The sequence below is a fragment of the Schistocerca piceifrons genome, chromosome 5 (assembly GCF_021461385.2).
Source record: "Schistocerca piceifrons isolate TAMUIC-IGC-003096 chromosome 5, iqSchPice1.1, whole genome shotgun sequence".
Classification (NCBI taxonomy): domain Eukaryota; kingdom Metazoa; phylum Arthropoda; class Insecta; order Orthoptera; family Acrididae; genus Schistocerca; species Schistocerca piceifrons.
In genome coordinates, this window is record NC_060142.1 from 507691300 (window position 1) to 507704295 (window position 12996).

Consider the following 12996-nt stretch of genomic DNA (forward strand, 5'->3'; position numbering starts at 1 on the left):
TATATCGGTCGATCGTCCGCTCCAAGCTGGATTATGGGAGCTTCGTATACTCCTCTGCACGGCCATCCATCTTACGCCGCCTCAACTCCATACAACATCGGGGTTTACGACTTGCGATCGGAGCATTTTATACCAGTCCCGTAGAGAGTCTTCATGCTGACGCTGGCGAATTGCCACTCACCTACCGGCGCGATATACTGCTTTGTCGGTATGCCTGTCGGCTAATGTCAATGCCCGACCATCCGTCTTATCGTTCCTTTTTTGACGACTCTCTTGACCGTCAATACGGGTTGTATGTCTCTGCCCTGCTACCCCCTGGAGTTCGCTTTCGTCGCCTCCTTCAACACCTTAATTTTTCACTCCCTGCAACCTTTCGAGTGGGCGAGAGCCGCACGCCACCTTGGCTCCAGGCTCAGGTCCGCATTCACCTTGACCTCAGCTCGCTCCCAAAAGAGGTCACCCACGGTTCGGTCTACCACTCCCGTTTTTTGGAATTTCGTTCGAAGTTCATCGACATGACTTTCATTTATACAGATGGCTCTAAGACCAATGACGGGGTCGGGTGTTCCTTTATTGTCGGGGCACAAAGTTTCAAATACCAGCTCCATGGCCATTGTTCGGTCTTCACAGCTGAGCTCTTTGCCCTCTACCAGGCTGTTCTTTACATCTGCCGCCACCGACATTCTGCTTATGTCATCTGCTCAGATTCCCTGAGCGCCATCCAGAGCCTCAGTGATCCGTACCCGGTTCACCCTTTCGTACACCGGATCCAACGCTCTCTTCAGCAGCTGGTGGACGTCGGTACTCCAGTTAGCTTTATGTGGGTTCCTGGCCATGTCGGTATCCCTGGGAACGAAGCTGCAGATGCCGCGGCCAAGGCTGCGGTCCTCCAGCCTCGGACAGCTTCTTGTTGCGTCCCTTCGTCCGATTTTAGCAGGGTGATTTGTCGGCGCATCTTATCTCTGTGGCATGTCGATTGGGCTGCACTTACCGACAACAAGCTTCGGGCCTTAAAACCTCTTCCCGTGGCTTGGACGTCCTCCTCACGCCCTTCTCGGCGGGAGGAGGTCGTATTAGCCCGGTTAAGAATTGGACACTGCCGGTTCAGCCATCGCCATCTGCTGACGGCTGCGCCGGCGCCGTTCTGCCCATGTGGGCACTTGCTGACGGTTAGACACATTTTAATGTCCTGTCCAGATCTTAACACACTGCGCCTCGATCTTAACCTGCCAAATACTTTCGATGCCATTTTAGCGGATGACCCACGAGCAGCTGCTCGTGTTCTTCGTTTTATCAATTTGACAAACCTCGCTAAGGACATTTGATGATGCTGTTTTTTAATCCTATGCCTGTCAGTCTGTCTTTTATCGTGTTTTCCCTTTTAGTTGTTGTGGTCAACTTGTGCCTCGCGGTGCATTCTTAGAGTAGTCAGGGCGCTAATGACCATTGAAGTTGTGCGCCCTAAAACCACAAAAAAAAAAGAAAAAAAAATCCCCCTCTTCCACTTTGTCTTTGTTCCTCCACCCATCTTTGCCCCACCCCTCCCGCCCCGCCGTGGCCCAGTTCAGTCGTGCACACCTCTAAGCAGTGAGGTGTTGCTGTATTTCCTCCCCTCTATGGCAGTAAAAATGAGAATTCTCATTTTTCATTGATTCACACTCTCCAGCTTCCACACATGTAAACAGAGAACATATGTTCATTAACATATTGTAGAAATACATTGGTTGCTTTTCAGTATTGGTGAACCTCATGCTATGGATTTGTGCAATCTTCCCTTGTCATATCCTTAGTTCCGGAGCCTCTGTGAACATGTGTTGTACCCTGCTGCAAGGGCAACTACAACTGTTTTGTAGGTGGTGGTACTCAGAACATAGATATGGTGCCTCTCGTAGTTCTACTGTAAAAGACAGTGCATGAATATGCTCATGTTAAGATGAGCCGAGAGTAATCAGTGGTGGAGTTGAAGCAAGTAAGGATCTTGGTGTAATGACTTCAAAGAATACATTGTGTGGGAAGGTAACAGAAATAGATGGCAACCATGATGGTAACATGTAGGCAGAAGGTTGACTCGGAGATCTCTGACTGTATTCAGTTAATCCAAGTCCCTCTATTTCCATTGGCAGCCATAGTGTGTTCTGTTATGGCTGTTATCCTAATGCTATTTATGTGGGTAACAACATGTTACTACAGAGCCATGTTGTTCAGTACCCACTTGCTTTCCATTATTCTGTTTTTAGATCATGAGGACTGTTAAAATAATTCCAGAACTTTGCCCACAAAATTTTTCTACGTTTAGTTTTTACTTATTGTGCATGGTACGTTTCGAAATACTCTCCTGTCCAATTGATACACCTCTCTGTATGCCCTTTCGACTTCTGGAAGCAGACAGGGTACACCTCTTGCTGGATCGTGCGAAGCACCACCTGCAAATTTTCTTGTATCTTATCTATCATTGCAAATCTTCGCCCTTTCAACAGCATTTTCAAATATGAAAATAAAATAAGTCGCAGGGGCGAGGTCTGAAGAGTGAGGAGTATGAGGCAGCACAGTGATTTAGTTTTCTTTGCAATAGTCATGCACCAACAGGGGTGAGTGTGCAGGTGTATTATTGTGATGCAAGAGCATGAATTACATCACCAGATTTCAGGCCATTTCCTTCTCACATTTTCTCGAAGGTGTCGTTACACATCCTGATAGTACTATCAATTAGCAGTTAATCCCTGTGGCACATATTCATAATTAACTAATCCTTCAGATTCAAAGAAAACTTATCAGAATGGCTTTTGACATTTGATCTGACCTGATGACAAACTTTTTTTGGTATTGGAGAACCTCTTCCGACCCATTGTGAAGATTGAACTGTGGTCTCAATATTATCATAACCGTAGACCCACATCTCATAACCAGTTAAGGAACATCTCGCCGTCATTTGCAGCCTACAAAGGCTCTTCACAGATTGCAAGGTGAATGTCTGACTCTTGAGCTGTGGGACGAACTTGGTGGCTACATGATGCATTCTGAGATGCTGTGTCAGGATTTCATGAAATAACCCAACTGAAATGTTACATCCTTCTGCAATTCCTCAGTCAGTCAGTCTTTGATTGGCATGCACAATTTCTTTGACGATCCTGAGATGGTCGTCATTAGTAGTCATAGAAGGGCATCCAGAACAAGGGTCACCTTCAACTTCCGTCCGACCATTTTTAAACTGTGTGAACCATTCATAACACCGAGTATGGCTTAAGCACTCATCACTGTAGGCTTCCTGCCTTATATGGTGAGTTTCTGTAAAGATTTTTTGGAGTTCCATGGAAAATTTAATGTAGATGCGTTGCTCCTGTAACTGTGCCATCTCGAAATTCGCAAAGTCTGCAACACAATGTTCTATCGAATACAGCACTGAACAATAACTTTCATACGTATAACAATGAAACTTCCAACAGTTACTCATTAAACACAAGCACTGATGGGATGCCAACAGCATTTCTCTCAAACACACTACTGGCGTGAAGTTATGAATATTCCAGAGTTTTTTGAAGAGACCTTGTATGTGAGCAGCAGGGGTCTGAATAAAGGTGGAGTGCCTGTTCAGATCTGAATTCAGGTTACATTCGCAGTGATAGTTCTCACGGTAGTGGCAATTTAATGATCATGGAGGAAGAAGTTCAGATGACCTGATATAGCCCAGTATACTACTCGCCTTCCCCTTCAGCATAATTGGGTTGTTTGATAACATCTGTAGGTCAATGTGACATTTCAGAGGTAATGTTTCCTATCAACTGTGAATTCTTGCACTCCACAGCTTTGGTGATTTTTTTTATTTTTTATTTATTTGTATTCCATATAATTTTCAACTTATTCACAGATGCAAGAAACTTCAGTTCCTGTTGTGTGTTGTTCCACCTTAAAAGAGCGGGGGATTCTGAAACTCTTGTTTACCTGTTGTGTTGCAAGCTACTACCATGTATATATGGATCTCATCCCACGTGTGATGCTGGCTCTTCATATAGTGGCTTAACCTACTTTCGAATTCTCCCCTCCCCAATTAGGCTTACTGGAATTGAGATGCAGCACCCTCTTCCAGGCAATAAAGTTGAGTCAGCTCAACTCAGATTCAAAATAGGTGCACTGGTCTGTGATGAAAGATTCAACTTCGCTATCCTCAGTGTGACCATTGTCACTCTACATTTCTTGGAGTGCTGGTCTGGAATAGCTATCACAGCCAAGTACTGTGAAAGTGGTTTATAATGGCCACAATGTATTTATTCTCATCTACATGAAAGGAGAATAAAAATCTCTGCAAATAATTTGGAATGTCCTGCCAATTTTCTGTTGTCTTCAGTGTAGTAGTACTTGTCAATTCAGCTCTGCTTGCCTTCTGTATGGAAAAATGCTCGTTCATGTATTGCGTTCTGTCATGTTAAATGTTTCACCACCAGTAATCGGAACAACATGGTGGTCAGTTGACAGCACTGAATCAAAGATGTCCTTAAGCACTTGATTACACAAGCTGGCTGGCACTAAAATTTGCTTGCCTGCTCATGTCTGATAATATAAAATTTGTTTTATCCCCCACTACCTGGGAAGTAAAGTGTTGGCAGGTCAGTGGTACTGCTCACTCTGCAGCTCCTCACATGTAATATCAATGTGTGTGGTTGCACAGTTCCCGTGAAGGATTGAGTCTTCTGCCTCACAAAGTTGGTGTATCACTGTGTTGATGAATTCACTCAACACACATCATAGGTATCTGTTGTGATCATTCCGGTTGAGTAACCCTTTGAAAAGCAAGGGGAAACTACGGCTGTAATTTTTCCCGAGGGCATGCAACTTTACTGTATGATTAAATGATGATGGCGTCCTCTTGGGTAAAATATTCCGTAGGTAAAATAGTCCTCCATTCGGATCTCCGGGCGGGGACTACTCAAGAGGCTGTCGTTATCAGGACAAAGAAAACTGGCGTTCTACGGATCAGAGCGTGGAATGTCAGATCCCTTAATTGGGCAGGTAGGTTAGAAAATTTAAAAAGGGAAATGGATAGGTTAAAGTTAGATATAGTGGGAATTAGTGAATTTTGGTGGCAGGAGCAACAAGACTTCTGGTCAGGTGACTACAGAGTTATAAACACAAAATCAAATAGGGGTAATGCAGGAGTAGGTTTAATAATGAATAGGAAAATAGGAATGCAGGTAAGCTACTACAAACAGCATAGTGAACGCATTATTGTGGCCAAGATAGATACGAAGCCCACGCCTACTACAGTAGTACAAGTTTATATGCCAACTAGCTCTGCAGGTGACGAAGAAATGTATGATGAAATAAGATAAATTATTCAGATAGTGAAGGGTGACGAAAATTTAATAGTCATGGGTGACTGGAATTCGGTAGTAGGAAAAGGGAGAGAAGGAAATGTAGTAGGTGAATATGGATTGGGGCTAAGAAATGAAAGAGGAAGCCATCTGGTAGAATTTTGCGCAGAGCACAACTTAATCATAGCTAACACTTGGTTCAAGAATCATAAAAGAAGGCTGTATACATGGAATAAGCCTGGAGATACTGACAGGTTTCAGATAGATTATCTAATGGTAAGACCGAGATTTAGGAACCAGGTTTTAAATTGTAGGACATTTCCAGAGGCAGATGTGGACTCTGACCACAATCTATTGGTTATGACCTGTAGATTAAAACTGAAGAAAGGGCAAAAAGGTGGGAATTTAAGGAGATGGGACCCGGGTAAACTGAAAGAACCAGAGGTTGTACAGAGTTTCAGGGAGAGCATAAGGGAACAATTGACAAGAATGGGGGAAAGAAATACAGTAGAAGAAGAATGGGTAGCTTTGAGAGATGAAGTAGTGAAGGCAGCAGAGGACCAAGTAGGTAAAAAGATGAGGGCTAGTAGAAATCCTTGGGTAACAGAAGAAATACTGAATTTAATTGATGAAAGGAGAAAATATAAAAATGCAGTAAATGAAGCAGGCAAAAAGGAATACAAACGTCTCAAAAACGAGATCAACTGGAAGTGCAAAATGGCTAAGCAGGGATGGCTAGAGGACAAATGTAAGGATGTAGAGGCTTATCTCACTAGGGGTAAGATAGATACTGCCTACAGGAAAATTAAAGAGACCTTTGGAGATAAGAGAACCACTTGCATGAACATCAAGAGCTCAGATGGAAACCCAGTTCTAAGCAGAGAAGGGAAAGCAGAAAGTTGGAAGGAGTATATAGAAGGTCTATACAAGGGCGATGTACTTGAGGACAATATTATGGAAATGGAAGAGGATGTAGATGAAGATGAAATGGGAGATACAATACTGCGTGAAGAGTTTGACAGAGCACTGAAAGACCTGAGTCGAAACAAGGCCCCCGGATTAGACAACATTCGATTAGAACTACTGACGGCCTTGGGAGAGACAGTCCTGACAAAACTCTACCATATGGTGAGCAAGATGTATGAAACAGGCGAAATACCCTCAGACTTCAAGAAGAATATAATTATTCCAATCCCAAAGAAAGCAGGTGCAGACCGATGTGAAAATTACCGAACTATCAGTTTAATAAGTCACAGCTGCAAAATACTAATGCGAATTCTTTATAGAAGAATGGAAAAACTAGTAGAAGCCGACCTCTCTGGGAAGATCAGTTTGGATTCCGTAGAAATGTTGGAACATGTGAGTCAATACTGACCCTACGACTTATCTTAGAAGCTAGATTAAGGAAGGGCAAACCTACGTTTCTAGCATTTGTAGACTTAGAGAGAGCTTTTGACAATGTTGACTGGAATACTCTCTTTCAAATTCTGAAGGTGGCAGGGGTAAAATACAGGGAGCGAAAGGCTATTTACAATTTGTACAGAAACCAGATGGCAGTTATAAGAGTCGAGGGGCATGAAAGGAAAGCAGTGGTTGGGAAGGGAGTGAGACAGGGTTGTAGCCTCTCCCCGATGTTGTTCAAATTGTATATTGAGCAAACAGTAAAGGAAACAAAAGAAAAATTCAGAGTAGGAATTAAAATCCGTGGAGAAGAAATAAAAACTTTGAGGTTCGCCGATGACATTGTAATTGTGTCAGAGACAGCGAAGGACTTGGAAGAGCAGTTGAACGGAATGGATAGTGTCTTGAAAGGAGGATATGAGATGAACATCAACAAAAGCAAAACCAGGATAATGGAATGTAGTCAAATTAAGTCGGGTGATGCTGAGGGAATTAGATTAGGAAATGAGACACTTAAAGTAGTAAAGGAGTTTTGCTATTTGGGGAGCAAAATAACTGGTGATGGTCGAAGTAGAGGATATAAAATGTAGACTTGCAATGGCAAGGAAAGCATTTCTGAAGAAGATAAATTTGTTAACATCGAGTATAGATTTAAGTGTGAGGAAGTCATTTCTGAAAGTATTTGTATCGAGTGTAGCCATGTATGGAAGTGAAACATGGACGATAAATAGTTTGGACAAGAAGAGAATAGAAGGTTTTGAAATGTGGTGCTACAGAAGAATGCTTTAGATTAGATGGGTAGATCACGTAACTAATGAGGAAGTATTGAATAGGATTGGGGAGAAGAGAAGTTTGTGGCACAACTTAACTAGAAGAAGGGATCGGTTGGTAGGACATGTTCTGAGGCATCAAGGGATCACCAATTTAGTATTGGAGGGCAGCGTGGAGGGTAAAAATCGTAGACGGAGACCAAGAGATGAATACACTAAGCAGATTCAGAAGGATGTAGGTTGCGGTAGGTACTGGGAGATGGAGAGGCTTGTACAGGATATAGTAGCATGGAGAGCTGCATCAAACCAGTCTCAGGACTGAAGACCACAACAACAACAACAACAACAACAACAACCCTAACCCTTTGATTGTGGCATGTTTCTATGACATTTTAAAATAGCCCCACAGAAATAGCTATGGAAATAAGTCATTCTTTGTTTTAGGCTGGGCATTTATGTTTCTGAAGTAGTGTGGTTCAGCTCGGCTCGGCTTGACAATCTTTACAAAGTTGAACATAAAGTTTTTATGGTAGTTAGCTAGGCTTAGGAAGGACTGTAGCTGCTTTTACATCCTGGAGGGTGTTTTTGTCATGGGCCTGAAAAGCCGTGCCCTGCTTCTAGTACTAGAGGGTCTGGTGGGATTTGATCTAGCTGATGACATGCTGTAGATACCAAACTTAATTGAGATTACAACTGACACTTTGATAAAGCTGATGTGAATCGTGCAGCTTTCCCATTCCAGTATGTTTCACAAACTTGCAATAGGGTCTTTGATGCCACTGGAAAACACTGTTGTGTCACCTAGTTACGCCATGTGCTGACGTGCTTTCATACTGCATAGGATGCCAGAAAGTAGCTGGCACATTCCCCAACCCGAAAGGTATCATTTGATATTGGTAATGGCAAGAAGTAACTATGAAATCAGTTATAGATCGGTCCTGCAGACCTACCTTTAGTTAATGGAAATCCTCTTCATACATCCATGGTAGTGAAAAACTAGTACTGCCCCATATCGTCTACTGCTGCCATGATGTTGGTGAAGGATACATATCAGGTGTTATGCACTGGTTTAAGTGTCTGTAATACTCTTCAGTACCTGCTGATGGATGCTCTCCTCCTCCACTGGTTTTAGTTGGTGTGGAATGTCATACTGTGTCTGATAAACAGGTACTACATTCCCAGTTAGTGCTTTGTAAAGTTAGTAGCTGTAAATGTACATTCTCAATTGAACAGCTCAGTGTATTATGTTCCTGAAAATGCAAGAGTTTTTCCATCAGTGAAATGATGTCATAGCGTAACACCACCGACGTCCACAGAATCTCCACACTCAGCACTTGATAACCCGAATGAGATTTTCACTCTGCAGCGGAGTGTGCGCTGATATGAAACTTCCTGGCAGATTAAAACTGTGTGCCCAACCAAGACTCGAACTCGGGACCTTTGCCTTTCGCAGGCAAGTGCTCTACCATCTGAGCTACCGAAGCACGACTCAAGCCCGGTCCTCACAGCCTTACTTCTGTCAGTATCTCGTCTCCTACCTTCCAAACTTTACAGAAGCTCTCCTGCGAACCTTGCAGAACTAGCACTCCTGAAAGAAAGGATACTGCGTACTGCGGAGACATGGCTTAGCCACAGCCTCACTCTCACTCTCTCTCTCTCTCTCTCTCTCTCTCTCTCTCTCTCTCTCTCTCTCTCTTTTTAATTGTAAGCCGCAGTAGCGCGCACAAAAGGAAGCCATGTCGCGAGCGGCGTCAGATCGTAAACACTCATTATCAGAATGCGACAAACAATGCACGACACATTAAAATAATGCAGTTTCAGCTTAGAGTGACGTAAACACCTATAAAAAAGAGAATGGCACTTATCATATCAAAGCAAAATAAGCAATCGATTCAAACAAGGCGAAGCACGTGAAAAAGGAAGGGCACCCACACAAATAAGGACCGAGCACCTGACACACAGCAATGGCTACTTGGTAAAGCTTAACTGTTAAGCTTACGACTCGAACCAAACTACTGTAGCTGTATATTCATCCATTTGACCTAAATTGTGTCTCATGTTACAATGGACAAACTTTGTTTCGATTTGGAGGTGCGGTCTAAAACTTTTCTCTCCCCTTGAATTTAGAGTCCCAAATTTCAGGTGTGGCTTAAATTCGGGAAAATTTTTCTCCCTTGATTTAGAGTCTCATTTTTCAGGTGCGGCTTAGATTCGAGTGCGGCTTAGATTCGAGTGCGGCTTAGATTCGAGTGAATATGGTATGTGCTATTAACATGAGCACCTCCATACCGAACCTTTCTATAGCTTTATCTTCCAATCTAGCCTCCCCAGTGAAATAATCCTAACCAAAAAACTTACACAATAGAACTCCAGTGTCAACTCTATACCATGAAGGGCACCATGCTGTTGTCATGGGTACTATCTCCTCTTATGCAGTCTGGGTTGGCCTTTGAGAAGGGTCTGCTACTTTTATAAATAGCAAGAAAGCTTTGAGATTATAACTGTTGTCAGCTTGTCAATTCCTATCATCTGAGCACTTGTGACTGTAGTCAGCAGCCAGAATGATCACTATCTTGACAATAGTGTGGTTTTACCACAGCTGCAAACCTGCCACAGCCACATGTCTACAGGGCCTGTCGCACCAGGGAGCAGTGCACAAATCTGCTGCTTAATGTTCAGCAATGCCATAAACTATACTTATAATAACTGTTACAGTCGTGTAAACATATACTCTGTCTACATGTGTGCTATCCCTCATTTTCTTCTGTCATAGTGCCCCCTACTGTTTACAAGTGCTGCCAGCAGGATCAAGCTGCAGCTGGTCAGCCCTTTGTGTGTGTGTGTGTGTGTGTGTGTGTGTGTGTGTGTGTGTGTGTGTGTGTCTGTGGTGGAGCTCGATTGTATCTTTGTGATCTTTGTGGGTGCACATGCATGTGTCACTTGGCGTCTCTGATAGGGCTTGTTTGTTGGACTGGATTCAGTGCTGCCGTGCCCTACACTGCTGCTCTGTGCTCTGAAACACATCTGTGACCCAGTCCTGATCTGCCGATGCTGGTACCTATCAAAGTCGAACTAACCTGACTACTTCTACAGCAGGGCATGGCTTTTATAGTCTAACTCACACACTTGTAGGGAAAGAAGAGAGAATTTTGTGGACATGTTGACACATTTTGCTGAGTCATTCAATCTGCCAATTTCATTACCAGTTGTCCCCATTATGCAGCACGATATACTGACTGGGAAGCACCACCTGTTTATCAGGGCCATATGGGCCTCCATACCACATAAAACCTCTGGTGGAAGAGACCGTCAGTCAGTACAGGGTGTATATGAAGGGGACAACTGGGAGATCCGGGAAAAACCCAGGAATTTTTTCAGCACTAAAACACGAACAAGAGGAAAAAATGTAAAAGGAAATGCGCCATATACAACAAAAAAAAAATACAGTGCTCATACAAGCGTATGCCAACAGCAAAGTGTGTCAAAGGCTTTAGGAAGACTATGCAATGCTTCATAACAAAAAATTGCCTCCGATGAGCGTGACGTCACAATTGCTTACATTACATTCGTCTGAGCAGTTGCGAGCGAGATCATGCGCATGCGCAGTTGAGTCGTGTAGTACCTTTTCCCACTTCTGGCAGCACTATCTAGTAGGGGAAGGTGGGTAGTCTCCACATGACCCGTGTTTGTCTTGTGATTTTGCTGTTTCCTCTTCGTTTATTGCTCTCATGCCAAATGAAAACAAAGCAGATTTCTGTAGTCGGGAGCTGTCAAGTAAATTAAAATACATTCACATAATTACAGAAGGCCAAAACATATTATTAATTTCAGATTTTATTTTATTTACACCTTTCTGATGGTCAAGCATTAATCACCTCGTAGAACAGTGAAGTCCCCCCCCCCCCCCCCCCCCTCCCGGTTTGCTAAAGAAAATTTGGCTTTTATTAATCTTTTCCGCTGAGGCAATCAATTTATTTGAAATGAAGTTTTTAATTCCACACTATTGGCTAGAGTCAACTGTTTGCTGCATTTCAAGTGCACTTCAAGCCGAATTATGCATTTTAATATGGCTCACAAAATTCCAATGCCCTTGGAGTATACTCTAATGTCTTGTTTCGGTTATGACATAAAGTAAGATTATCTAATGTATTACACATACGAATATACGGGCTTCCTCCTTCAGTGTAGCTGCGCAAGCGCAGTGACACCTGTTACCCGGGCTCTGTGGCAACTGCTAAAGTGAACATTTCTAACAGATTGCAGGAAAATATTGCGAATGGTTGTTTGAAAAGTGTTACTTTAAAAGTAAATTTACTTTTGCACAAATTAACTATATGTGAGAATGTACGATGAATTTCTTAAATTACAGAGCATTTGACTCTCATTTAAAAATCATCTCTTTGAGTATGACCAATTAGAATAATTTTGGGCCCAGAAGATCAGACATTTATGTCGTTTTTAAAAATTTTACTGGCACATTTGTGTAATGTATCTTAATGTGTAACACGCACTAAAAAAAAGAAATCAACATTATGTGTGAAAGCTTAGCTACTCTTGCAGCTTATTAATGTGTTGTAAACCAATATTATATGTGAAAGCTTTTCTTTTCTTGTAGCAACATTATCCACATTAATTTTAACAAGTAACTTTTCCCATTTGTGTGTTCACGCTACTTAACAGTGATGTTGCTATTGGCTGACTACATTACATGTCGTATGCTCTGAATATCTGCTGCCACCAGCTGGCGAGATCAGATGACATGAGCTATGGCTGGCTTACAAAATTGCATCGCAACCTCGATTTCAATGCTTCGGAAAGTAACATGCGGTGCTTCGTGGAATTCAAATTTATACTTTCGTAATACGAAAATATGCAGTATACATCTTACTGCACATCAGACATCTTTCCAAAAGGTGTTTTTTTGTCTGAGTTTCATTTTCTAAAGTGCCAGGAAATTATACGCCAGTGTATAAACCCATAACCATTCATAGGATTGATAATTTTACAGTTCTGAGGAAAAGTATACTGTCACTTAACACGGAAAAAGTGTACTTTTAACTGGTAAAAATGGGAATATTTTTTCCTTGCCCATGTATATACGCTGCAGTAGTGGAATCACTTTTTCATAGAGGAAACCAAACAGCTCCTTGACCTCACAGGTTATACTGATGCCTAGAAGTGCTGAATACCGCAGCTGGTAGATGTGCAGACGGCAGGGCATGCATTGGGAGAGTGGTAGTGGTGGGGGCTACAGGAAGGCATTGTAGGGGAAATGTGGAGCACTGGATGGGAAGTGCCATTCAACACCGAAGCCTATGCTCCACGTTCTTTGTAAATATTGAGTTGGGTCCCCCATGCACCCACTTGCATGGTGACCATTCAAAAAGATGAGACCTCTGCTTTGCTTACTATCTAAAATGCATTCCACTTAAAATGAAGTGATTTATTTTCAGTTGGTTTGTTAATGATTCATCACTATCAGAGAAGCGTCATGAGTGGCGAAACACAGCAGAGTTTAC

General features: G+C 42.6%; 1 protein-coding gene across 1 annotated transcript in view; it reads left to right on the plus strand.

Moving 5' to 3' along the window:
- LOC124798146 (kinesin-like protein KIN-7M, chloroplastic) overlaps positions 1-12996 on the plus strand; it is a 278641-nt gene that overhangs the window by 265043 nt on the left and 602 nt on the right. The gene's annotated exons all lie outside the window — the stretch shown is intronic.